Here is a 25,961-nt window from a genome sequence, read left to right as displayed (position 1 = left end):
CCAGCTGAGCACCTCTTAAGTAACACTTATTAAAGTCTCACCCTCATCTGCCTCTGCACTCGACTTCTGTTCACACGTCAAGTTTACCCCTTCTTATGCTTTGACCAGAGGTGTCATCTCCTGCTGTATGCCCTGAAGAAGGACAGTCCATGCTGACCTCTGCTGAGCTTCTGGTCTCAAAACTTGCAGGTTACTATCTGGACATTTAGCTTTTCCTTGTCTGTGAGATGACTGAAGATCTCCCATACAGTGGGGTATTTGGTGTTCTTTTCTGGCGCCTCTCTCTCCTGAGTGCAGATGCCATTTTGTTGCAAACCAGAAGGATAAGAAGTTCCAGAAGATAAAATTGGACATCCTTATCTGGTATGTTGTAGAGCTGTAAAACAGTCTCTCTGAAACCCATTTCATGTCTTTCTTTCTTGGCAAAATGGTGGATGTGTTTCCTGGTGCCAAGGAAGATGGACTTTGTGATGTGGTGGAAGCTTACCTGAGCTTTCAAACAAGGGGAACCTCAGAATGGTATTTTCTTAGGGAAATAGTTTGGGTAGCACACCAAAGTCCATGGTCTAAGGAGAAAATTGTGCTGTCATTGTTAGGGGTTTCAATTCTGCCATGTAGTGAATGTGGATTCAGCAAAGCAAAAAAAAGGAGTTCGCTATGAGACCTCCTTAAAGGTTTAAATGATGGTAGGTCATATTTAGGAGGACAATTTATGTGGAAAAAGTACGTTTTAAATTTTATATTGTCCTCAAATGTATTGATAGTTTGCAGACTATTTTCTAAGGCAACGGACCTGACACATTGGGAATTGCACCAACGCAAGATCATGAATATCGTTATCTGGCCCTGTTCTGGTGGTCATAGGACAGTTCAGGGCCTACTAGGCTCACCTCTGGGGGTTGAGATGTTTTCCACTGTTGTCCTGAGGACTGTCCTGCTATGGCTCTGCAAACTGGGCCAAGAACAGCACTTTCCCCACTTCACTCTCAAGCAGGCAAAGGCAAAGGCTTCTCAGGGAGATAGTGTTGGGGGTGCTCAAGCACAGAACTGAACAATCACCAAAATACACAATAAATGTAATTTCCAGCTCAGAGCTTAACTTAGCAAGAAAGGCTTTAACCGTACTAAATGCTGCATACTTCAATGAACATACACAGGTCAGTGATTCTGGGCTCTAACTCATGAAATTGCTGCACCCTCTCCACTCTCTCTTTATTCCCTCCCACACAATCTTCTAGAATTCTGGGTTTCTGACTGTTTTAAGGGCAATCAGGAGTAGCGTGAATCAGGTTCTGGTGCAGTTTTTTACAACGAACACGCCGAAAAACGCCAGCCGCGAACTAGATTCCATTGTGAATCACATAATGGGTGATCCCTACAGAAGACCCATAAATACATGCAACAGAAGCTGGGGTATTTTTAACGAACCAAATATAAAAAAGAATCATAGGAAGCGTGTCATGAGTATCAAGGTAGCCACTTATCAGCATATGGTTTTAATGAAAACGCTATATAGAAGGAAACACGAGGGATCAGCAGCCTGTATACAAAAGTTCCAATCAGTGGGAACAACTCCTAAGAACAGAGAGAAATAAAAAATATGAACAAAGCGATCAGAGAATACTCCTTTTGATGATTAACGATTTGAAATTTTTGGGCAATTAGACCCTGTACCCATTAAAGCTAGTCCTGAAGAAGGTGGTTGAGAAATAAACAGTAATAACACCGAAACGCGTCAACGCATACGTAAAATAATTCATTACTGAGGGGTTGTTTTCAGGACAAAAAATAAGGAATAATTGCCTGCCGCAACCACCTGACATACATATCAGCTTGGGATCAAACAATTTAGCCACAACTTTAGATCACTATTGGGTTGTTGTTGGCTGCAGGGTCTTGTTATTTGATTTTGAAGAACTGAAATCTTCATTCTCAGGGGTCACACTAATACAAAAGAACTTGGCACAGAAGCTGAAATATGAAAAGACATCTTTATTAAATTTAATAAATGAGGCCACATCACACAGAAGCCTTAGCAACCGAATGAGGTAGTCTAAAGAGTACAAAACACAGAGGCCTTTTATATGCTTAGAGTTACAAAATCAGCATCAAAGAAAGGGGCAGTCCTAACTTCTGCAAGCATACAAAATACCAAATATGGACATACAAGATCTGCAAAATATTAGCCAATAGAAAAACATCATGTAACAAGAATGTCCCCCTTACGTCGTGTTTCTGCCCTACCCATAAGTCAATCAATTAGAGCACTTATAGGTCAATCAGTAATGGCAGAACATGTCTGTATGCAGTTAGGCCAGCTAGTGTCTGAGATTGCTTTCAAAGCAAGGACAGAGGGGGGTTTTCTACATGTTGCAGTCCAAGGGGCAGAAACACTTCATGAATAGAGCAGTCTGTGTAAAGGCAACACAAATTGATGACAAATGTAAGATGGAGTCAAAATTAAAGAACCTCAGACCCTGCTTTTGCCATTACACAGGCAAATCCTAAAATTATTTTGCAAACATTATGTATTTCAGTGACTATTGACAATGCCAATAAAACAATAAGAATCAGTCTCCAAACCCCCATTCTATGCAATTGCACGGGAAATACCCAGAGTCTGTCAAAGCCTCTCTGGCAGGCTTCTGTTGTCCATCAAATCCTGTTTCTGTTGTTTTCTTCCGCATGGGCCTCTTCATTCAGGCCTTTCATGAAAATGATGTTACTCAGTATCAGTTGGAGTGCCTTCCTGGCAAACACTCACAGCTCACTTGAAAGTCTCAATGTCTCAATGCAATGCACCAATATTTCCTGTGCTGCAGGCACTACAGATAGTGTGCTCTTCATTGATCAAGGGCACAGATCATCTCATGCAGACCCAAGTACTATTAATCGGGAAAGAGCAACAGACTGTGACTCTCAGCAACACTTTCAGGCTCCAACACTCTCTATTCAGTGTCAGAGGATGCTCGGGCTGCTCTTTCATGGGCACCATAATGTAGTGCCTTTTGCCAATCTCAAATCCTCCAGGGCACTGCACTTCCGTTGGAGCAAAGGAAAAGGGGGGGTGTGGCCAAAAACTAAGGCACAGGGGCTCAAGGGACTGCACACTGTCAGAGGTTAACCAGCACATGACAGGTGGAAAACTGAAGCTTCAAAAACATGAATCCTTCTCTTTCGCTCTTTTGCACTGAAATTCTGGTTCTGTGGCAAAACCAGATCCTCCTTCTTTTCTGATGTTCAACGCCTTCTGATGAAGCAAGCACAATACTCTGGAGATATCATTGATGGCACGCTGGCGATCGCTGTCTGGCTGCTGGGACTTTTCATCTGTTAGCTGTCACTAATGGGATTGTGGCTGAGTTCTGCAGGTTATCATGACTTAATCCAGCAGAACCTAATGACGTAGGAAATGTGACACAGTTGTTTCCTTCAATTAAGTACAAAAACAGCTCATTGTATAACAAGGGGACTGCAAACAAGTGGCCTGCAATCTTTAAAGGAGTGGCCATACGTCATGGGACATTTCTGGTCTAGAATACACTGTCATTCTCAAAGGCAACACAAAGACAAAGGCAGTAGGCAAAACAGTGCCTCTAGCCTCTTTAATTGGGTTTCCATGTGAGAGCAAATCCTCTACCACTTAAGGGTAGATAGCGACATGGGAATTCTATCTGAATGGATGTCCTCACATATGGTGATATTGTCTAATGGGGCAAACACGCATTTTTTTTCTCAATGATTACATATAGGTGTTCCTAAATTCCTTATCTAGAACACCTCAAAAGAGAGATCACATAATACATATTATCAGGGACATGTAGATACCTCCCTTTAATAATTGTGCATCAGGTGGACTATGCAATACAAAAGCTAATGATCAAAATGTGGAAACAAAAGACAAGAACTAGAGAGTCCTGGTATTTCCATTATTTAAAATACATCTGGTCCATTAAAAATTAAAGCAGCAGAAAAAAGGAACTAAAAACCAAATTAGAATAGGCATTGAATTTGTCATATTCAAAAAAACGTAAGGTGTCTCCTATTGAGGTGGAAAACTTGTCTTACTATAGTATTGAGTCAGTTAACCAGTCCATCACTACCCTAACAGTCAGACTGGAAAACATCAGAGTAGGCCTAAAGAAATTTTTTTTAAAACCAGACTGGTCATACAAAAGGGAATTATACATAATATGGGGTCTCTGGTACATTACTGCAGTCTCGAAGCGTGAACCTGCGCAATACACCAACTGGTGAAAGGAATATGGAAAAGGGAAATGGGACTAGGTAAAAATGAAGCCTTGTTTCCTTTATGGTACAAAGCCATACAGTACTTAGGAAGCAGAACAAAACTGACTAATGTAATATAGAAATTAGGTCACCATGTACAAGAGTCACAAATCTATAATTTATCCTTACGTCCAATCAGGATACATAAATTTAGGGCTGCCTGTTCCTTTAAGGGAAGAGGACAGTATTGTGACTAATTGCAGATGACACACTTTAATTCTGTATATCTCTTTTTTATTTTCCTTCAAATACCATTAAAACCAAATTTGACATACACTGGTGAAGTGTTGTCTTGTTTTGTTCACAGCACGAAAAATCATATCTGTGAAATTTAGTATCAGCGCAAAAAAAACCCACACATATGCCAAGCCATCATATCAAGCACAAAAAGCATAGACAAAACAATAGCATATGTAAATAAGCGGTGACACACAACACTATTGCATGCACTTTTATGCACTATGAACCTGCAGCTCAAAACAGAATATTCAGGCCTGCTTAATTTGTCAGGCATAAAATCCTCACCCTCCTATTGACAGCAGATCACTAGTTAGTGGACATTTGGATGTCAAACACAACTAACTGTGTCGCTTCTGGCATACAGGACCAGCAGGAACAATCCACAAAAGGACAAAATGCCAAAATATCTAAAACGCATGAACATTTCTGCACATAACACACAAAATAGCAACTGTAACAACCATCTTTTGAAAACATGGTAAACCTTTTTAACTTTCCAAAAACTTTTTCACAGACACTCTGCGTGTCCCGTGCGCCAACACCCTTTGAGGCCCTGCTTTTCCAAGCAATAATTTCTCCATCTCTTTATACTTACTCCTATCCTACCTCACTGACCTTAAGGTCAAAATCTGCCTTGCGGGCTCCTCAGCCCTCTATCTCTTCCTCACTCTAAAGCTGAAAAAGGATAAAAAAAACCTTCCCAACTCTTTCTAACCTGCAATAACCAACCCTATTTAAAAACACATGATATAGATATTACTCCTGTTAGGGGCTACAATTTGTTTCTATACTTAGATTATTAAAACAGTTACTGTGAATAATTCGCAGAACATAATAACACACATACTAGTTTTTAGAACAAATGCTTGTTTGCAATGGTGCTCATTCCATCAACCTTAAAAGGATGAAGGTCTCAGTTAGGTCCAGCAAAAGTTAAAACCTTCCACCTTGATATTAAACTCAAACCTCTGCACCAGGCACATTGGCTCACTGACCTTTTTAAGGAAACCCAAATGGGAACAACCTGCAAATTTGTATTATACCTAAATGTATGCATTTACTGAATCCTAAAGCACTTTAAAGCTATTGTAAATGGCAAAAATGCCCACATTTTACCCAAATTCGACTTTGATATTTGGGGCACTTAAAAATAAAGACCCTACAATTGCATTACTTATTAATCATCCTCAGAATGTTCTTTACAAATTGCAAAGATTGGACATTAGACATATCTCCTGCAAATCCTGAGAAAAATGAGTTTTTCACGCCTGAGTCAAGTGAAATTCTATATGCTAATGTCCTCATTATGCAGTATACCATACCTTAAATTAAAATATAATGCTAGGAGGTTACAGTATAAGTATTAAGCTTCATGAATAGTAAAACATGAATTTTGTAGCACTTATTTTTATAACCCAATCATGTTTGATAATTCCACATATTAAGGCTCTGTAATTCCTCGAATCTGACTTCATTTTCTTTTTTCTTTTTTATTTTCTCTGTGCCACGTAGGCCTGCAAAAATAGCCTGACGAACAAGGTGGTCTTGCCTCCCCAGGTCATGTACACATTAACCAGATTAAACTGTAAGAAACTAACCTCTTCACCCGAAACTGACCTCGCAAAGCCAATTTCCCTGATTGATCTTTATCTGAGATTGCCAATCAATGTTCAAGACATCGTTAACTTTTTAGTTTCCTTGCACTTGCCTTATCTTGTTTCAGCATCTGTTACGGTTTCTTTCTTTTTAAATGTTTCTTCATTACATGGGTTAATTATTATTTAGCAACTGAGCCAAGAATATACTTACAGAAATGCTTAAAGAAAAGGAAAACCCTTAGTTGAAATGTCTTCCTATTATACAATATAATGAACCTTAGTTTTAGAACCCTTTTAAAACAACATTCTGAAATGCAAAATTTCACCCTTGCAACCGAGGGCAAAATCCTGGTTGAATAAATATTCCTGTTTATGTAGCTTGTCTATAAATGGTTGTAACATGAGCAGCTGGCAGTCTTTTTCAAACTAAAACATATCAATGCGTGTTCTATATTATTTTGAGTTCAGCAGGAATTTACTTCAGCTGATCTGTTTGCCTGTTAATATCTAACACAATGTATGTAAGTAAAAAATACGATACGTTTATTTATTTTTTGCAAAACACCCAATTTCGTTTTTGGGGGCTTTTTATTCCTAGTGAATGTGAATTTACATTTTAGTTTTTAAACATTTAGACATCTTGCTTAATAGACTGAAAACATCAAAAAGAAACACAAACACACATTTGAGCTCATTGCAGACATAAACAGAAAAGGGGTCAAACACTCAGGCCACACAATACGGCGCTCTTTAGCCATGGATTTCGTGAATAGCGCCATCGCCATTCACTTACAGAAATTGCACTAATGGGAAAATCACATAGACATTTAAACACACATTTAACCCACATATCAATACTCAGGACAGAAATAAAGGACATCCCACAGACTGTACTTAAACCAAACCATTTGTAAATACTAGTTGTAAGTCATATTTACAAGAAACGCTTCTCAATTGTGTTCCAAAAGACTGCAAAAACAGCCCAACAGACTGATGTATGTCCAAGAAGCAAAAATACACTCAATTCACTAGCTTTGAGTAGCAGAACACCAAAAATCGCTCTGCATATCTTCATTCATAAAATTGCGCAGAACAAAGGATCCTTGTATGTATTAGGTCCATCTTTTTATTCACTGGGGATACAAAACCACCAAGGAAGAAATATATTTGTAAATCTAAACCTATTTAGATATTCCCTCTAGGGAAGGCAGCTAATTTACTACACATCACACTATGGTACCTTCCAAATAAAGCATCACATTCCTCTGTGTGAGCTTTGAAACAGGCATGCCAAAAATATTGCAAAATATACAATATTATAATCAAAATAGTGCTTAATGTACTTTTTGTACGTGCACCGTTCAACTAAACAAAATAGAGAAAATTCTCCTCATTACCTGTCTACACAAATTGCAATTCGCATATACAAACCTATACAAATCCAAAAGTTGGCCAACACAAATTCCAAAGTTCCAAAGCTACAGTAAGCGTTACTAAACTACCTTACTCTTCCAAAGCTACAGTAAGGGTTACTAAACTACCTTACTCTTACCAATCAAAAAGGTTATCCAAATTCTAACTACCAAGTTCTAAATGACCTAACGGTCTCTTTGTTTTTTTTTTAATACTCACGCCAAAAAGGTTCTCAGTCAGGAGTGACATCATGTGGAGGATCAAAATCAGGAAGAGCAGAAATACACTGGGCTGCAGAGACGAAGAATCCCCAGAATCCCTGTGTAGAATCCTGTCTTGTCCTCCTCAGTAGATTTCTGTCTCCTGACCATATCACTCCCACAGAAAGTCACTTCTCTGATGAAGCCCCACGGGGGCGCCATCTGAAGAACTGAAATCTTCATTCTCAGGGGTCTCACTAATACAAAAGAACTTGGCACAGAAGCTGAAATATGAAAAGACATCTTTATTAAATTTAATAAATGAGGCCACGTCACACAGAAGCCGTAGCAACCGAATGAGGTAGTCTAAAGAGTACAAAACACAGAGGCCTTTTATATGCTTAGAGTTACAAACTTAGCATCAAAGAAAGGGGCAGTCCTAGCTTCTGCAAGCATACAAAAACCTAATATGGACATACAAGATCTGCAAAATATTAGCCAATAGAAAAACATCATGTAACCAGAATGTCCCTCTTACGTCGTGTTTCTGCCCTACCCATAAGTCAATCAATTACAGCACTTATAGGTCAATCAGTAATGGCAGAACATGTCTGTATGCAGTCAGGCCAGCTAGTGTCTGAGATTGCTTTCAATGCAAGGACAGAGGGGGGTTTTCTAAACGTTGCAGTCCAAAGGGCAGAAACACTTCATGAATAGAGCAGTCTGTGTAAAGGCAACACAAATTGATGACAAATGTAATATGGAGTCAAAATTAAAGAACCTCAATTTAATGAACTGTTCAAAAAAGGCATTCTTTCATGATCTTGTTTTTATAAATGTTACGCCTAGAATATAAAATATTCTTTTTAATGAACCAATGTTTGCTTTGTATAAACTGTTTTAAAAGTATTCCTTTTTAATATTCTGTACTATGGTAATTACATACCCGTTGTAATCACCTCTATATTTTTTATGAAATATAAAAAGAAGTATATATCAGCACTACTATCCGGTTTGGACATAGACTATTGGTACAAAGGGTAAAATTGGTGGATTGGATGGATGATTGAGTGTGTGAAATAGAATCAGGTTTTGATTGAATATTAGCACTGGATGTCTAATACTGAAGTCCAGGGGACCCTTTTGCTTTCCTTAGACTTGGCTCAGCCCCCTGGGACAGAGTGAGCCACCTCTCTCCTTGTTACAATGGAGTTTTCATTACCACAGTTCAAAAATGCACTCAGTCTTTATGTTACCCTTTTGCTAGGCTACATGAGTTCTCATATGTCCTTTCCATTGCACCCAGAGTGGCTCCTCCATGCACTTGAAAGAGTAGCAGAGAATTGGCAAGTCCTAATCAGAATTAATTAGAGCAGACTCTGGCTGCGATCAGCACCACATTTACTCATTCTCTCCTACAGAAGTAGCAACATCAGGTCCTTGCAGGGATGAGGTTGAAGATACAGCCGTGGTGGTCTTGATGGTAAGGTTAACTATAGCAGGTGCAGCCCCGGGTCGTGCGATCAACAGCCTTGATTGGTTGCAATCCTGCCCAGACTGAAGTTAGGTGTAGTTCCCCAGGGGTCTTTGACAATCATCAGTTGCAGCCCCCATGTGGGCTTACTGTATTTGGCAGATGCAGTCCTAAGTGGGCCTTCAACTAACAGCAGATGCAGCCCCTGTCCTGGGTTATTTGGAGGTAGCGCCAACTGTTGTCATACAATTGCAGCCCTACCTGGGTCTTTGGCAATCATGTTGTTGTGATGTTACAGTTCCTTGCTAGGAACCAGAGTGGGAGTCTGTAGGGGTCCATAGGTATCAGGGTGCCTCCAAATTACTCTCATGCAGTCTGCTTCTTTTTGGGTGCCAAACACCCACCGGGGTCATTACTACCTCACATCAACAACTGCAGTACTGCAAAACGTGTGTCACACATATATTATTTAAAATCAACTGTTCACAATCAAACTGTCTCCACAGATAAGAGCTAAGAGAGCCAATAATACATCTATGTAGATGCCTCACGTCTGTGTTGCCGGTGGGCGGACCACTGATTCACATGGTAACTGCAGCAGCATGCGTAACAGTTTTTAAATTCCACGCCGCGGGCCTGCCCAGGCACATGCACAGGGTGATGCCAGCAGTCCGACACTGTTATTTGAAGCAGCACAGTCATGCAGGGAGGAGCAGCAGGCCTCTTAGGCAGTAACCACAACTGCAGTAACATTACAGTAAGTGTTTAGTTTATTTTATTTTAATTGCATAGTTAATTAAAACCGTTACAATACAACTTTCATAAAACTCTTAAAATATCTATTGTAAAACACTTTAAAACATTTTCATTAAAGGAGAAACTCAGTAATACAGGACGCAACACATAGTTGAGAGCGCCAATCTCTCTGTAATAAGATCTCTTCCTGTTCAGCCATATGCCGTGTTTGCCCTGTGTGCTCGAACTTGATCTCTTTCTTGCTGAGTTATGTCACACTGGTGTTTAGCCGTTATGTTCCATGAGGTGCCGTTTTGTCCTATTGTCCGTCTGCTTTTCGGCCTGCGTCTTTAGTGATTTCTACCAGTTTTGGCATTTTCTGTTCAGCCACTCTCAAGAACTTCACGAATCTGCAATTCAGTTGTGTGTTTGATGGATTCAGGCAGGCAAGCACCGCTTGCCTTCTGGTTCCAATCACTCTTCGGTTAAATTGGTCCTTGAGAAGCAGTTGGCGTGCCTGTTGCAGTTCTTCGCATAGACACCCTTTCTGGCATTGCATAACCTGCAGGTCTCGTCGCCGTCTTTCCTCAGCCCTGGTGGAAAGTGCCCTGTGCATGGCAATATCCCTAATCTGTACTTTAAAAAAATTCATTTTCATAGCTTTGGGATACCCCTGACTAAAGTACATTTGTGGTGTTAATGATTTGTAGGAATTGAGAGTCATCCATGCATGTGCTCTTTTTGCAAATAAAGCCTTGTCCTCCAATAAAGAGAGTAATTTGATGTTTTTCCAGACTATTTTTGAAGTTGCCATGCCCAAGTTGTATGTCCCAGACCTCTGAGAGTTTGGTGACTTCCAAGTCTAACTGGAGGTATTTTCTTGCCTCTGAAATATCCCTGTTTTGTATGTCGCTCCATAGCAGAGAATTTAGTGTATTTGAAGTTGCACTTCTTAGTTTGTGGCAACAGATGATGTACGCTCCATGCCTGTCTAGGTATTGTTTTTGGAGGCCGAACTCCAGTCTTATTTGTGCTGGAGATTTATAAGTTGGGAGTGAGAAAATTGTTCTATAGACCTTGACCTGTATGTTGTCCAGGTCCTTGGAATCCCTTCCCCGCATTGCCTCACTGCCGTATGTAATAGATGGAAGCAGTTTTGCCTGGATTACCTTCAGGAACGGGGTAAGTGTCGGCCCCATCAGTCGAGCTGCCAGATTTTTCATTGTCAAGGCTATCACTAGGCCTCTCCTTCTGATTTCCTGCCTCTGTTGTAGAAAAGAGCCTTCTTTGTCAAATGTGACTCCCAGGTATTTATACTCACAAGCTGGGTCAACTTTTATGCCATCAAGGAACCAGCTCTTTTGTTGTTTTTTATTGGTGTGCAATGACATTTTACGTGTCTTGCTGAGATTTATTTTTAAATGATTTCCCTTGGCGCATTTCTGCATTCCAGTAAGGAGTCGTTGGAGGCCAATGTAGGTGTGGCTGAGTAACACTACATCGTCTGCGTACAATAGGTTGCTCAAAATTTTTCCTCCTATCCTTGGGGAATGGGAGTTACAGTCGTCAAGCGCTTTCGGAAGGTCCGCCATATAAAGATTGAACAAGGTTGGCGCGAGCACGCATCCTTGTTTGAGGCCTTTAGTAGTTGATACTTTTGAGGACAAGTGGGTGCCGCTTCCTAATTTCACCTGAACCCAGGTGTCTGTATGGAGGAGCATCAGCATATTTAGGGTTGGCTGTGGTAAACCCCATTGCGCTAGTTTCCCCCAGAGTCTGCCTCTGTCGATGTTATCAAATGCAGCGCTAAAGTCGATATAGCACAGATGCAAGGGAATCTTAGATGCTTTTGCTGCATCAATGATTAAGGACATAGCAAGAATATTTGTTGATGTCCTTGTCGTTTTTCTGAATCCAGTTTGGTTCAGCGGTATTATCATGTTTGACCCAAAGCGTAAGCTCCTCTAATATAGTACCGGCAAAATATTTCGCCTTGTTATCAATGAGGGCTACTAAACGATAGTTGTTTGGGTCAGCCTTGTCCCCCTTTTTATGAATCGGGACAATCGTCGAGCCCTGCAAGGATTCTGGGATTTTGTTTAGGAGTCTGATTTCCAAGAATAGGGGTTGCATGATTTCGGACCACTCTTTATTCTTTGCTTTATAGAGGGCGGGTGGTATGCCGTTTGGGCCCGGGGCACCTTCTTTCCTGCCTTTGGCTATCTGTCTTTTGATTCCATCTAGCCGCTGGCACCTCGATGTCTCTGAGTAGATGGTGTTTTTGCCGGGGGGCTTGGCCCTGTGTCTCTAGCATACCCATTTTCTGATTTCCCCTTTTGACGTTGCATGTCCCCGTTTGAGCTCCTAGGTTCTCTATACCGTCATTGAAATGGCTGGAGAGATATTTTATCCAGATCTCTTCTGTAATATAAGATCCTATTTCTTTGCGCTGTGGATGAATGAAGCTATTTACTATTTCCCAGAAGCGGGCACTATTTTTACTCTTGGTGACACATAGAAGTTTGGCCCATACTTCATTTTCACCCTCTCTCTTGATTTTCTATTTGTATTGCTTTAGCGCTGCTCTTTGATGTTTCAGCGCTGCTCGTAAGCTGATGTTTTTAGGATCCTTTCTTAGTTTGTGTAAGGTCGAGCTAGCTGAGCTTTTGATGTTCCTTAGTTGTACTCTCTGTTCTTTGATTAGGTTATGTTTTTTGCCCCTTGAGCGAATTTTATTTTTTGACAGAGTGTTTACTGCAAGCTTTTTTAGCAGTGTTTCAATATAGTGAGCCCAATACTTGATGTGTCCAACAGCAGTCGATGCTTGGGTATTGAAGAGTTGGAGTGCAGTCTCAGCTTGATGATTCGTATTGGCAAATGTGCATTTTATCCTCGTTTGGTTCGTGGAATAGATCGGCCCCATTGTTGTGTCTGGCCTGATTGAAGTAGGCGTGATTGGTGTTATATGGCATTCCTGGGGACGATGGTCACTGTCACCCTTATCGCCCATTCTGTACCCCAAGATGTAAGGGAACAGCGCAAGGCTCACGAAGGTATAATCCAGTAGTGAGCTTGTTCCAATCAAGTAGAAGGAATTAACTGGAGGAGAGTCTGCCGGAAATCTCCTGTGAAATGCCCGGAGATTTTGGTGTTCTAGGTCGTTAAGTAAGCAACTGTTGTGACGTTTTTTCCTGTTATGGATGACACTTTGCAGTGGAATGTTATAAGTTCTATTTAAGGCTAGAATATCCTCCCCTTCAGCCGAATTAATTAGGTCCTGATTTAAATCCCCAATCAGAAGGAAGAGTGGGTTTTCCATTTGGATGGCAAACTCGGCCAGTTGGTTAGTAATTTTAGTTGAATCTTTCACCTTGTTCTTTGGATGTACGTATGAATTAATTATGCATACCTCCTCTTCTTTTCCATCAGGGGCAATTCTTATTTTGACTGCTACTATTGTGCTTGAGGTTGAATCCATAATGGTTGTTGATCCTATCGTTGTGGTGGAAACAAAGGTAGCCAATTCACCTGAATGGTGGCCAAACCTGCCGATCCTTGAAGCTGGTGTGGTAAAACATGTGTAGGCCTTGATGTGCTGTGCGTCCTTGAGCCAGGTTTCTTGGAGCGTTATTATGTTGAAAAGGGAAATGTAAGCCAGGAAGTCTGGGTCATCTATTTTTGTAGTTAGACCGTTGATATTCCAAGAGCATAAGCCTAGGATTGGTTTCCTTGCCCCCCTGCGATCTCTATTTTGGAAGTAGCGTCAGTCCCCTTTCGAGCATAGTGTGATGGTGCGGGACAGTGTTTCCCTTGATAGTGTCAAAGCCCAGCTCACCTAAGTTTCTGTTCAGTTCTGATGGAGGTTGAACACAGTCAGACCACACCCTGAAACTGCTTGTTCCAGCACACTAGTTTTAAAACAGTGCACTAAGAACCAGAAGCTCAAGGGAAGGGGGGAAGTTGAGGAGATAGAGGAAACAGTACCCTTTCGTGAAGTTTTAGGTTTTACTAGACATTCTCTGGCAAAATGTCCGGCCTTGCCACAATATAAACATAATTGAAGTTTTCTCCTTCTTTCTTTTTCCTCTGACGTGAGTGGACCTCTGAGTGTCCCTATTTGCACAGGCTCAGGTTCAGGGAGTTTATTATCTGTGTCTTTCTTCTCATGTCTATTAAAAGTTAACCGCGATTCCAGTTTGTATTTAACTCCCTTTCTTTCTCCTAGTCTGTGTTCCAATTTCACGACTAAATCTACAAAGTCAGAATAGTCTTCTGGCAAATCAACGATATGCCGGCAATTGCAAACAAAACAGGTGATGGACCGAATGTGGATCAATGTCACACATTCAACCCAGTCAAAAGATCTGGGCCATAATCCATCGTTTTTTTGCACTCCACACCACCCTGGGTTAGACAATGGCGATATGCAAATCAGCTCTGACCCTGTGCCCCATGGGAACAGTCCAGTCCGAACTACAAAAGCCATGTCCTTCCCCGAACGGAATCAAGCATCCGAGGACCGGACCGGTTTCGAGGTAACACCTCTCATCAGCCCGGCTAGCTTGACTCCAGTGGTGTGGAGTGCCTGGGACCCACGTCTGAGCATCCCCAGCACACTTATGGCGGCAATTGCAAACAAAACAGGTGATGGACCGAATGTGGATCAATGTCACACATTCAACCCAGTCAAAAGATCTGGGCCATAATCCATCGTTTTTTTGCACTCCACACCACCCTGGGTTAGACAATGGCGATATGCAAATCAGCTCTGACCCTGTGCCCCATGGGAACAGTCCAGTCCGAACTACAAAAGCCATGTCCTTCCCAGAACGGAATCAAGCATCCGAGGACCGGACCGGTTTCGAGGTAACACCTCTCATCAGCCCGGCTAGCTTGACTCCAGTGGTGTGGAGTGCCTGGGACCCACGTCTGAGCATCCCCAGCACACTTATGGCGGCAATTGCAAACAAAACAGGTGATGGACCGAACGTGGATCAATGTCACACATTCAACCCAGTCAAAAGATCTGGGCCATAATCCATCGTTTTTTTGCACTCCACACCACCCTGGGTTATACAATGGCGATATGCAAATCAGCTCTGACCCTGTGCCCCATGGGAACAGTCCAGTCCGAACTACAAAAGCCATGTCCTTCCCAGAACAGAATCAAGCATCCGAGGACGGGACCGGTTTCGAGGTAACACCTCTCATCAGCCCGGCTAGCTTGACTCCAGTGGTGTGGAGTGCCTGGGACCCACGTCTGAGCATACCCAGCACATTTATGGCGGCAATTGCAAACAAAACAGGTGATGGACCGAATGTGGATCAATGTCACACATTCAACCCAGTCAAAAGATCTGGGCCATAATCCATCGTTTTTTTGCACTCCACACCACCCTGGGTTAGACAATGGCGATATGCAAATCAGCACTGACCCTGTGCCCCATGGGAACAGTCCAGTCCGAACTACAAAAGCCATGTCCTTCCCAGAACGGAATCAAGCATCCGAGGACCGGACCGGTTTCGAGGTAACACCTCTCATCAGCCCGGCTAGCTTGACTCCAGTGGTGTGGAGTGCCTGGGACCCACGTCTGAGCATCCCCAGCACACTTATGGCGGCAATTGCAAACAAAACAGGTGATGGACCGAATGTGGATCAATGTCACACAATCAACCCAGTCAAAAGATCTGGGCCATAATCCATCGTTTTTTTGCACTCCACACCACCCTGGGTTAGACAATGGTGATATGCAAATCAGCTCTGACCCTGTGCCCCATGGGAACAGTCCAGTCCGAACTACAAAAGCCATGTCCTTCCCAGAACGGAATCAAGCATCCGAGGACCGGACCGGTTTCGAGGTAACACCTCTCATCAGCCCGGCTAGCTTGACTCCAGTGGTGTGGAGTGCCTGGGACCCACGTCTGAGCATCCCCAGCACACTTATGGCGGCAATTGCAAACAAAACAGGTGATGGACCGAATGTGGATCAATGTCACTCATTCAACCCAGTCAAAAGATCTGGGCCATAATCCATCGTTTTTTTGCACTCCACACCACCCTGGGTTAGACAATGGCGATATGCAAATCAGCTCTCACCCTGTGCCCCATGGGAACAGTCCAGTCCGAACTACAAAAGCCATGTCCTTCCCAGAACGGAATCAAGCATCCGAGGACCGGACCGGTTTCGAGGTAACACCTCTCATCAGCCCGGCTAGCTTGACTCCAGTGGTGTGGAGTGCCTGGGACCCACGTCTGAGCATCCCCAGCACACTTATGGCGGCAATTGCAAACAAAACAGGTGATGGACCGAATGTGGATCAATGTCACACATTCAACCCAGTCAAAAGATCTGGGCCATAATCCATCGTTTTTTTGCACTCCACACCACCCTGGGTTAGACAATGGTGATATGCAAATCAGCTCTGACCCTGTGCCCCATGGGAACAGTCCAGTCCGAACTACAAAAGCCATGTCCTTCCCAGAACGGAATCAAGCATCCGAGGACCGGACCGGTTTCGAGGTAACACCTCTCATCAGCCCGGCTAGCTTGACTCCAGTGGTGTGGAGTGCCTGGGACCCACGTCTGAGCATCCCCAGCACACTTATGGCGGCAATTGCAAACAAAACGATATGCGCCAGCGCATCTTTTAGCTCATCTCTCAAACCTTTATAAAAAAGGAGACACGCTTTTCTTCTGGCCAACGTGTCTCGGAGAGTAAACAATTAAAACTAGTGAGATAGGTCAATAAATCCTTGTTACCTTGTTTAAGATTTAACCCCTTACATGTTGGTGGCGAACCCCAGCCGTCACGCTCTGCGGCGCTCGTGTGCTGATGACGGCTGGGGTTCGTCACGGCCCCGCCCTGTTCTTTTGTTTACCGCACAGCGGCGGAAACGGCCCAGCATGGAAGGGGTTAAAAGCTCATTATCGCTTGCCTGCATAAAAGTGTGTTTTGCAAAAAGGCTGGTCATAGTACGGTTAAATTGATTCCAACTATGGAGGATGGGATCATCTCTATCCATGAAAGGAATTGACCTATTGGCTGCTGTACCGCCCAAAGAAGACAAGACAAATGCCACTTTCGTAGCATCAGTAGGGAACTGTTGTGATTTACAAACGAAGTGTAATTGACTTTGATTGATAAAAACATGAAATTTGTTACTATCTCCATGAAAACGTTCAGGTGCTGCTAAAGGCACAGCAGTAGGAACATTAACAGTAACTTCAACTGGGGGGAAAGTTGCATGTTTTGCTCGCGCCCCTGTCTCTGAGGAGGTTTTAAACAAAGGCGTAAAAGCTGTGTTCCACTGAGATTCCCTAGGTTTATACCCGCTTAAATCCTGTTTTAAAAAGGTGTTTTCCAACTTTAATTTCTCTATTTCCTCTTGCATATGTTGCAAGTTGCCAGACTATGATTCATTATGGGCCAAGTCCTCGTTTAGGGCCTGCGCCATATCCGTGGCGTCAATGCCCTCTGTTTCTTCCCCGTCATTCATCGTCCGAAAGAACTGAATATTTTAAAGGCTTGTGCTTCTGTCAAAGCCCAGCTCACCAGAGTTTCTGTTCAGTTCTGATGGAGGTTGAAGACAGTCCGACCCCACCCTGAAACTGCTTGTTCCAGCACACTAGTTTTAAAACAGTGCACTAAGAACCAGAAGCTCTGTTGCGTGTTTATCTAGGTTCCTGATCGATACTGTGACCTTATGCCCCTATTCGGCTATAAATCCATTTATTCCCTATATTGGCATAACCGTTCAAGTGCGATTTTCAGAAAGTCATCTCTGGCCTCACACGAACAGAGCCACATTCCAGCATAGTTCTCTGCCACTTCCTTTGCGACCAATTAGTGCAATGACAGAGCAGAAGTCACTATCTGATATTCCTAGATTAACACTCCGAGTTCTTCAACAAGATAAAAACTCAGCAAACCTGGAAATCCCCGCTTGCTGTGTTTTGATTAGTAATGGAACTCTAATGAGCAACTGATAACTATCACTTCCTAGTGACATCTTTAATTGACGTCTTATGTCCAGCAAACTTGCGTCAAACCCGGCACCTGTCAGGTATAAATATTACCAACGTTGCCTTAAGCAATGAGCTACTGTTGCTGTTGCTAGCTGTCTGCAAGACCCCGTGTTGGTGAAGCTAGCACCCTGTCGCTGCAGCCTGCTGTCCCCTTGGTGGTGAAGCTACTGATACCATTATCGCTGCTAAAGCGCGAACGATGGTGCAGTACGCTTAGGAGCTGAACAGCCGTCCCTCTGCGAAGACATCCAGCAGATTCCAGCTGCCAGCGGACGCTGTCCCCCCTCCTTCCTCGACGCGCTGAAGAAGAGCCGCTGCCTTTCTCCTGCAGAGAAATCCAGCTCCGGCGTTTCCGGTCTACCCTTGCGGGTGACTGGGATATCGAGAGTGACCCCTGAAGGAGATACCAAACCTCCGTCATTCTATTCAGAGGTATGGTGTTGACTAAACCCTTAGATGAGAATTCTTGAAACAAACCTTGGCCAAACCAACTTAACTTAAAGCTACTTACTTACTCCCCTTCCACGTGTTAGGCTTAGGTCAGGCACACTGGGGTAGGCTTAGTTAGAAGCACCAGTTGAGTATGTTAGCCTAATGTATATATGACTGTATATATGTTTTATTACTTTTAAACCATTGTATGGCTAAGAAACCATATCAATGCTTTTACAGTTCTATTTCGCAATACTTATCTTACTGTACGTACTTTTTATAATAACAAGTCTTGCAATTGTGGCAATACATTTCTCTTGTACGAGAAGAAAGACTGTTCAATAAATGTTAACCCTTTATTGACAAACGCCCGTCTCTCTATTCTCTACATCTCGTGAAAGTAAACTGCACTAAACTGACTGAGTGAAATACCTGTCTATTGTTTCACACGACCCTAGAGATTGACTCTTGATCTGAGGAGCAAAGTTGTCATGTTGCACGGTTGTTGGAAAACTGAATCCCTTCTTGTCTGTGCCAGTGAAGCTGATCACTTCCCATGCAGAGAAGAAAGTTTCCAGTGACCTCTGAGCTAGTTGGTAACACACCCAATTAAGTTTAGCATAGTCAGTGGAGGCCTGGAATATAAGCAGTTCCACGTCGATACTACTGTTTATGATATTCCAATGCGCAGGGCCTATTGGGAAACTAGGAACTACACTACATGACGCCCAACGTTTGGTAAGGCGATAAACTAACGCAAGACGTTAGAGTAACTCAGTCGTGCATATTTCACACAGACCCCTTTCTCCCGTAAATACTCCAATAGACGTCTGGAGTGGGTGAAAGGTTAAAATCCGCCCGACCTTAGTAGGAAGAGATTCCTATGTAAAGCTCTGGTTTATTCAACGTTGAAGGATACAGTGTTCCAAAATATTGTGCACCTAATCTTTGTCTCCTTGGAGACCTACTCTGCAAACCTTGCATTTTTACAATGCCAGAAAATAACGGAACCACTGGGGACGCAGTAAATGCAACTCAGCAGGATTCCGACGATATGGTACCGGGTGCAATAATCATCCGGGCACACTTAAGAAGATTTATAACTTTAAAACTTATAGAGAATAGACTGACACCACAAGGTGGTACAGTAATTTTCGTGATAGAGGCTCACGAATATCGGCAGACAGAGGTATTCTATTCATGGATAAACTTTCCAGCGGTAAACGCTATAACAAAAGAGTTTCACTATTACAAAATAGAGAAACCTCCGGAAGAGTACGCTCCTTTCGAGGAGATTGAAATTCCACTTAAATTTCAAGAGCACCTGCTCTGGTTTAATGGCGCCCTAAAACATAATGATCACATAACCAGGCTCGGTCCACTAGGTAGACCAGGAGCAACGTGGCCGGTTCTAGCCAGCTACACACCACATCCGGACATTGAAAGAATGTCAAAAGAAGATCTCTTAGTTAACATAGGAGAATTAAGAAAAGCTTATAGAGAGTTAGTAAAATTATTTATTAAAAATAATTCAAACACTCCTAAAAAGAGCTGGGATGGAAATAAACAATCCACTCCCAAGGAAAAAGTTTTCCAGTCCAGAGGAAGGTCTCCTCGACGGAGGGAAAGAACTCCGACTCGAGAACGCCAGTCTCCCCAGAGGGAGCCCTCTGAGAAAAGATATAACCTTAGAGATAGGGATAATCTGAAAAAACCTGATAGATATCAAAGTATTGATACACGTCCCTCTCGATCTTTTCCACAGAATTCGGAAAGAAGAGGACGGTCAGACCCAGGAGAGCACACCAAGTCCAAAGACAAGGAACCTGCTCAGAGTAAAAAATCTCAATTTCAGAAAAAGAAGGTAGCCAGTATTAGAGTAATCAACCATGCCGAGAATACTGAGGACACAGTTGAAAAACGGGGAGTGGGCATTGACAATGTTGGACAGTGCAGCAGAAATCAGTATAGCGCGCAAGATCTTGATGAGTCATCTGGAGACAGTGGACACGAATGAATACATTCAGGTTGAAACTGCCGACGCCAGACTTAGCGAGCCCCATAAAATATACGAAATAACATTGCGTATAGAGGGTGATAAGACTAGGAAAATTAAGGGTCTATTTTGGGATAAGCTCTCAAAAGGCTATGATATTCTGTGAGCTGAAAAAGATTGGCCCCCGGAGTTTGTCAGGGAGTGCCCTCGTGGCGAAGAAGTGATTATGCCTGCCTTCTCGAATCACATTCCGATTCACAAAAAATATACATATGCAAGGAAATGGGCAGTAGCCCAGGCACCTGCATTGTATAAAAATCATGTAGGATGGGATGAGGATTCACCTCCTCACAAAATCCAATTAAAAAGTGAACCAACTGCCCAACGGCAGTATCCCATAAAGCAAGAAGCTAAAAAACAAGTCAGGGAGATCTTAGATCAACTTGAGTACCAGGGGGTGATTGAAACATGCACCTCTCAAATGAACAATCCTTTGTTTCCTGTCTCCAAGCCAGACAATTCATATCGTCTAGTTTTGGACTACAGACATCTTAATACATGTTGCAAAACTTTTGCAGTACAAAACTCGCATAGTGCAGCCCTAATGAATAACATAGTTAGGAAAAAATATCAAACGACATTAGACATATCTAATGGTTTCTTTTGTCAAAACATTGCACCAGAAAGCAGATATTTGACCGCTTTCTCTGCATTTGCGTCGCAGAAACAATTCTGTCGACTCCCACAGGGGTTCAAGAACAGCCCAGGACTATTCTCAGCTAGGGTAACAGAGTTACTACAAATCTATGATGATGAAGCATTATCTTACGTAGATGATATCTATCTCACAGATGACGACTTGGATACTCACTTGAAAAGAGTGAACACCATAATACTTGGGTTCGCAGCAGAGGGTTACAAATTCAACTTTAAAAAAGTCCCGAATTACCCATCTGACAGTACTATTTTTGGGGTACGAATTATTAAGTGAAGGGGAAAGCCTAGCAGACAACTTCTTAGAGAAGTGCGCTGTACTCCAAGCTCCAAAAACGCTGAAGAATTTACAATCCATTCTAGGTTTTCTGAATTTCGGAAGAACTTACATTCTAAATTACGCAGAGAGGGTTAAACCTCTCTACGAACTAATAAAACCTGATTTTAAACAAATCAATTGGACTCAAAAACACACAGAAGTTTTGAGATCACTGCAAACAGACATGTTAGCAAAAACAAAATTAGATACATGTGACAACACACGCGATCTTGTAATCCGAGTCATCCCAGGAAGATGCGGATTCACGTACCTAACCTCTAATGAGGGAGAAAAGGTACCAATTTCAATTAAATCTCACTTGTACACACAAGCAGAAAAAACATTCAGTCACACAGAAAGAACTGTGAAAGCAGTGCAAATCGCATTAGCAAATGAACGAGAACTAGCACACGGCAAACGGATTACTATCCTTACAGCGGAATCCGCCTTCGAAGCGCTATTCAGCCCAGTAAACCTGCCTACAGTGTCACTGGATCCGAAATGGATACAGTATATAGATTCTCTAGGAGCGGAAGATGTGAAATACTATTTCGCCCCGCAATCCGAAGAACTGAATGATTTAGAATATGAAGAAGAATATCCTCTGCCAATCGAAATTCTGCCTCTCCCACAATACGCATGTATAATCTATACAGATAGCTTTGTACAGCATTTCAACGTAGAGAGAAAATCCTACGATGCAGCATGTGCGATTATTAAAGGTCGTTGGCTGTGCGGTAAATTCAGACCGAAAGTAACAGAAACTGAATCTGTAAGAAACTGTTCGGTTCAGAGAACTGAAATCAGATCTTTAAAGATGGCGCTCGAAAATGCAGAACGTGAATTCCCAACACTTATCGTGTGCGATTCTCATTTTTGCGTCAACTCTTACAACAATAAATTGCAGAGTTGGATCAAAAACGACTACAAAGATGACACAGGTGCCACAATAAAGCATAAATTGCTATGGGAACAGGTAGCTCTTTTACACAAAGAACTACAAAAGACTCACGTGATTCACGCACAGAGTCTTCGACGTGATGGCGTTCACGTTGCAGGGAATTCATTGGCTAATACAGCCACAGCGGAAGCGACTAACCCGGCTTCCGTAGCCACAAAAAAGCGTACAGATAAATACATAGACGGGGAAACCATGCTGGCAGTAAAAACGACCGTAAAAGGCGACTGTGCAGCACTACCCGTAAACTATCCACTCAATTATGCATACATAATTGATGCAAACTCCGTTCCTTTTGCTCGAATCCCTGGAGTGGGGGACAGAGTAATTCCAAACACGAACAGGAGAATATTTTTAATAGCAGACGCACATATGGGTTTGGGTCCTAGGCACTGAGAGATCAAGGAATCACTGACTGAATTGCAATCAGTATTCTGGTGGCCGGGAATGAGTGTAGAACACCAAATATATGCAAACAATTGTGAGAACTGTAATAAGGATCGCAGTAGCGAACCTTGCTACCGGCTACCAATCAGAAAGAGCGTAACACTGCCTACACCCCACCCTGCGTCCTATTAACAGTTAAGGCTAAAAGCACTTAAAGAATGAGGCCTCCAGCGCTCGGCTGACGCTAGAACGGTTATAAAAGATTTGCGAGTCCATATCGGTATATATGCAATTACCACGTTCCATTCTGACCAGGGTCCTGCTTTCAGCTCTCAAGCTTATAAGGGGGCCATGGCTAGCATGGGAATTGGGGTGCGGTATTCTTGTCTGTCATACCCCGGAAGGGAACAGTGTGGTAGAAAGAAAAAACCGGGACATAAAGCGATCTATAACAGCGAAGGTATTAGGTTCAGGCGCTGGGTGGGTCAAACATTTAATAAGTGTCCAGACTAGTCTTAACAACATGCCAAGAAATTCTCTAAAAGGTTTCAGCCCATACGAACTATTGTTCGGAATTAGAATGCGTATTCAGGACCTCGATAGTCAGATGTCAGTGGTACAAGAAAAAGCAACAGACTTTGACATCAAAGATCGTTTGGCTGTTTTACAGGAACTGAATGAAACAAGAAAATCCTTAAGCAACATAAAGTTAAAACAACAGCCAAGTACCACTGACGAGGCGCCACCAGCAACAGCCCCAGCAAGGCCTGTCTGGATTCCAAAGATTGGGGATCTAGTCAGAGAAAAGATCGCGGTTAAGAAGGAATTTGGGCCTTCTTACAGAAAAGCAGTACCTGTCTTGGCAGTCACCGGAACAAGATCAGTTGTGCTACCGCCCCTTGCTGGTAAAAAGGAGAACAGAGTCGTGTCCATCGACCTGGTAAAACCACAAGCATGTGGCCTATAATCAACAGTAGGCCCAGTGGACTCCCAAGAAACAACAGAATACCCAAACTTGCAACAATCCAAGAGGTTCAAACTGAAAGACTAATCACATTCGATCAGCCTGCAGTGCACAATGAAGGACTATGCAATAAAGCCATGGAACTCGTGCCTCTTGGAACACAGATTGAAACAGTTCGTCAAGAAACAACACCAGTCTACAATGATGTGACATCAGAAAGTGCTACCGAGAGACAGATTGAAAGAACAATCCCAACAATTGACAGAACTGCCTCTGGTTATTTCATCAACTTCGACAACTTCTCTGAAGATCAAAACGACCCCGAAGTGATGCCAGAAACAAAAAAGACTTTTAAAGGAAAAGCAACGGAACTCTTTCATCAACTGAAGGAAATCTACCTTATTTCCCCTTGGCTAGAGTTCTGGTTGGGTCTAGGTGTATTTTTCCTCCTGCTTTGGCTCATCATGGTACTGTGTTTGGGAAAATTCATTGAAGGAAAATATATTACAATGGACACAGCAAGTCAGAACATCAACCTAGTCCTGAAACCACACAGATCATCCCACGTGAAGAAAAGAGAACTGTCAACAGTAAATGTCACAGCAATTCCAATACCTGGTGGGGTAGTATGGGAGAAAACTGACTATGAGATCTATGGTCCGGTCGAAATCCTGAAGTATCCTCATCAACTAAAGGTTTCCTTAAGTGACTTTGTGACACCTAGTACATTCTTTGATGATTGGGACTTTAACAGTATTAATGACATGATGTCTGATTTAGTAATGTCAGCTAGATTCACAGATCATGATTATTTACAAGGTTCATCTAGTTATGAGCAGTTATTCTGTTACACCCACTATGGGGATCATTACTTGCATAAACCTGCACAGCCTAGAAATGTTTTTATGTATAATCAATGGGAACATTGTTCTACACCACCTAAAAGCAGTTCTAAAGCATTTTTTGAGAAATTCAAATACTTCTCAGGGTTTAACACAAGTAATGCAGAAACGTTTTATTACAAACTGTTAGATAAAACAGGAATGAAAACAATGCTGACAAATTCTAAATTGATATATTCAGAAGCATTTTATGACAAAATTATGACATTTGGTTTTGATTATTGGAAAAATAATATTGAAACGAAAACAATTTGGGGTACAAAAGATTGGCAGGTGCAAGGCATTGAAGCACTATTTAGAACATGCATGATACCAGAACAAATGTTGTTTTTAAATGACACAATACACCAAACATCTTGTCTTGGCCTAGCTAAGATCAAAGACCTTAAAACACCGTCTATACCAAAGCCAATACCTGAGAATGCAACCACAGATATTGAGTTAGACGTGTCAAAAATTTTACATTTCAACAGAACAAATCCTGATTGGAAAAGGTGGTTAATCTGGCCTACTGACACAAACAGCTGTCAAGATAGATTCCTGAATAAAACACAGGGGTTAAAAATGACCAGATTAGACTCGAGATATTCCCAGAGACAACATCCAGGGATAATAACAACATACAGTGTAGGGAAACTCTGCCTTGAATGGCTAACAACATCCACACTGGCTGAAATTAAGCAACACTTGTCTTTACTAAAAGATGGTGCTGATTTGCGCGATTTCATTCTTGGACCGCGCAAACAGCGTCAAAAGCGTTTCATAGCGACCAGTATCTATGCTGCTTACAACGAGGCTTGGAAAGTCAAACAAATTGAAACTGCTGAAAAAATACGAGAAATTGATCGTATTAATTTGGAGAAATCACTTTCTGTAGTAGACAATGGTTTAATGACTCTGTCTTCCAGAATATATTCGTTGGACAATATTGTATCCTCTGCCTTTGATGTGTTAGACAGAGACTTGCTAATGTTACAACATGGCCAGTCGCAATTGCGTTCTATTATAGAATTAGGCTGGACGCTGCAAAATCTTCGTTCAGGCTATGTGCCTTGGCGTTTAATCAACACAACGTCATTATTTTCCATTTTTAACCTTACTGATAAACAGATCAGTTTGGCACAGAAAGGAGCAGACTATACAATCCTGAGCATCGAAAAACTTGAGAGATTACCATTGACAATGTCAGAGAGTCCTGTCATTGAATGGATAATACACGGAATTATCACAATTCCGATAACAACTTTCCGATTTAAAAAGTGCCTTGAATACATACCTGCTGGCCAGTATGAACAATTGGGTAAAGGATATG

The 25,961-nt window shown here is 42.3% G+C and overlaps 1 protein-coding gene across 1 annotated transcript in view; it reads left to right on the top strand.

The window, feature by feature from the left end:
• The window catches only part of LOC147702949 (uncharacterized), a 4,293,369-nt gene that overhangs the window by 3,720,902 nt on the left and 546,506 nt on the right, over nucleotides 1–25,961 (top strand). The window lies entirely within an intron of this gene.

This window comes from Lissotriton vulgaris, chromosome 7 (genome assembly GCF_964263255.1).
Source record: "Lissotriton vulgaris chromosome 7, aLisVul1.2, whole genome shotgun sequence".
Classification (NCBI taxonomy): Eukaryota; Metazoa; Chordata; class Amphibia; order Caudata; family Salamandridae; genus Lissotriton; species Lissotriton vulgaris.
The sequence above is the reverse complement of the archived record's forward strand: the minus strand, read 5'-3'. Positions and strand labels throughout refer to the sequence as shown.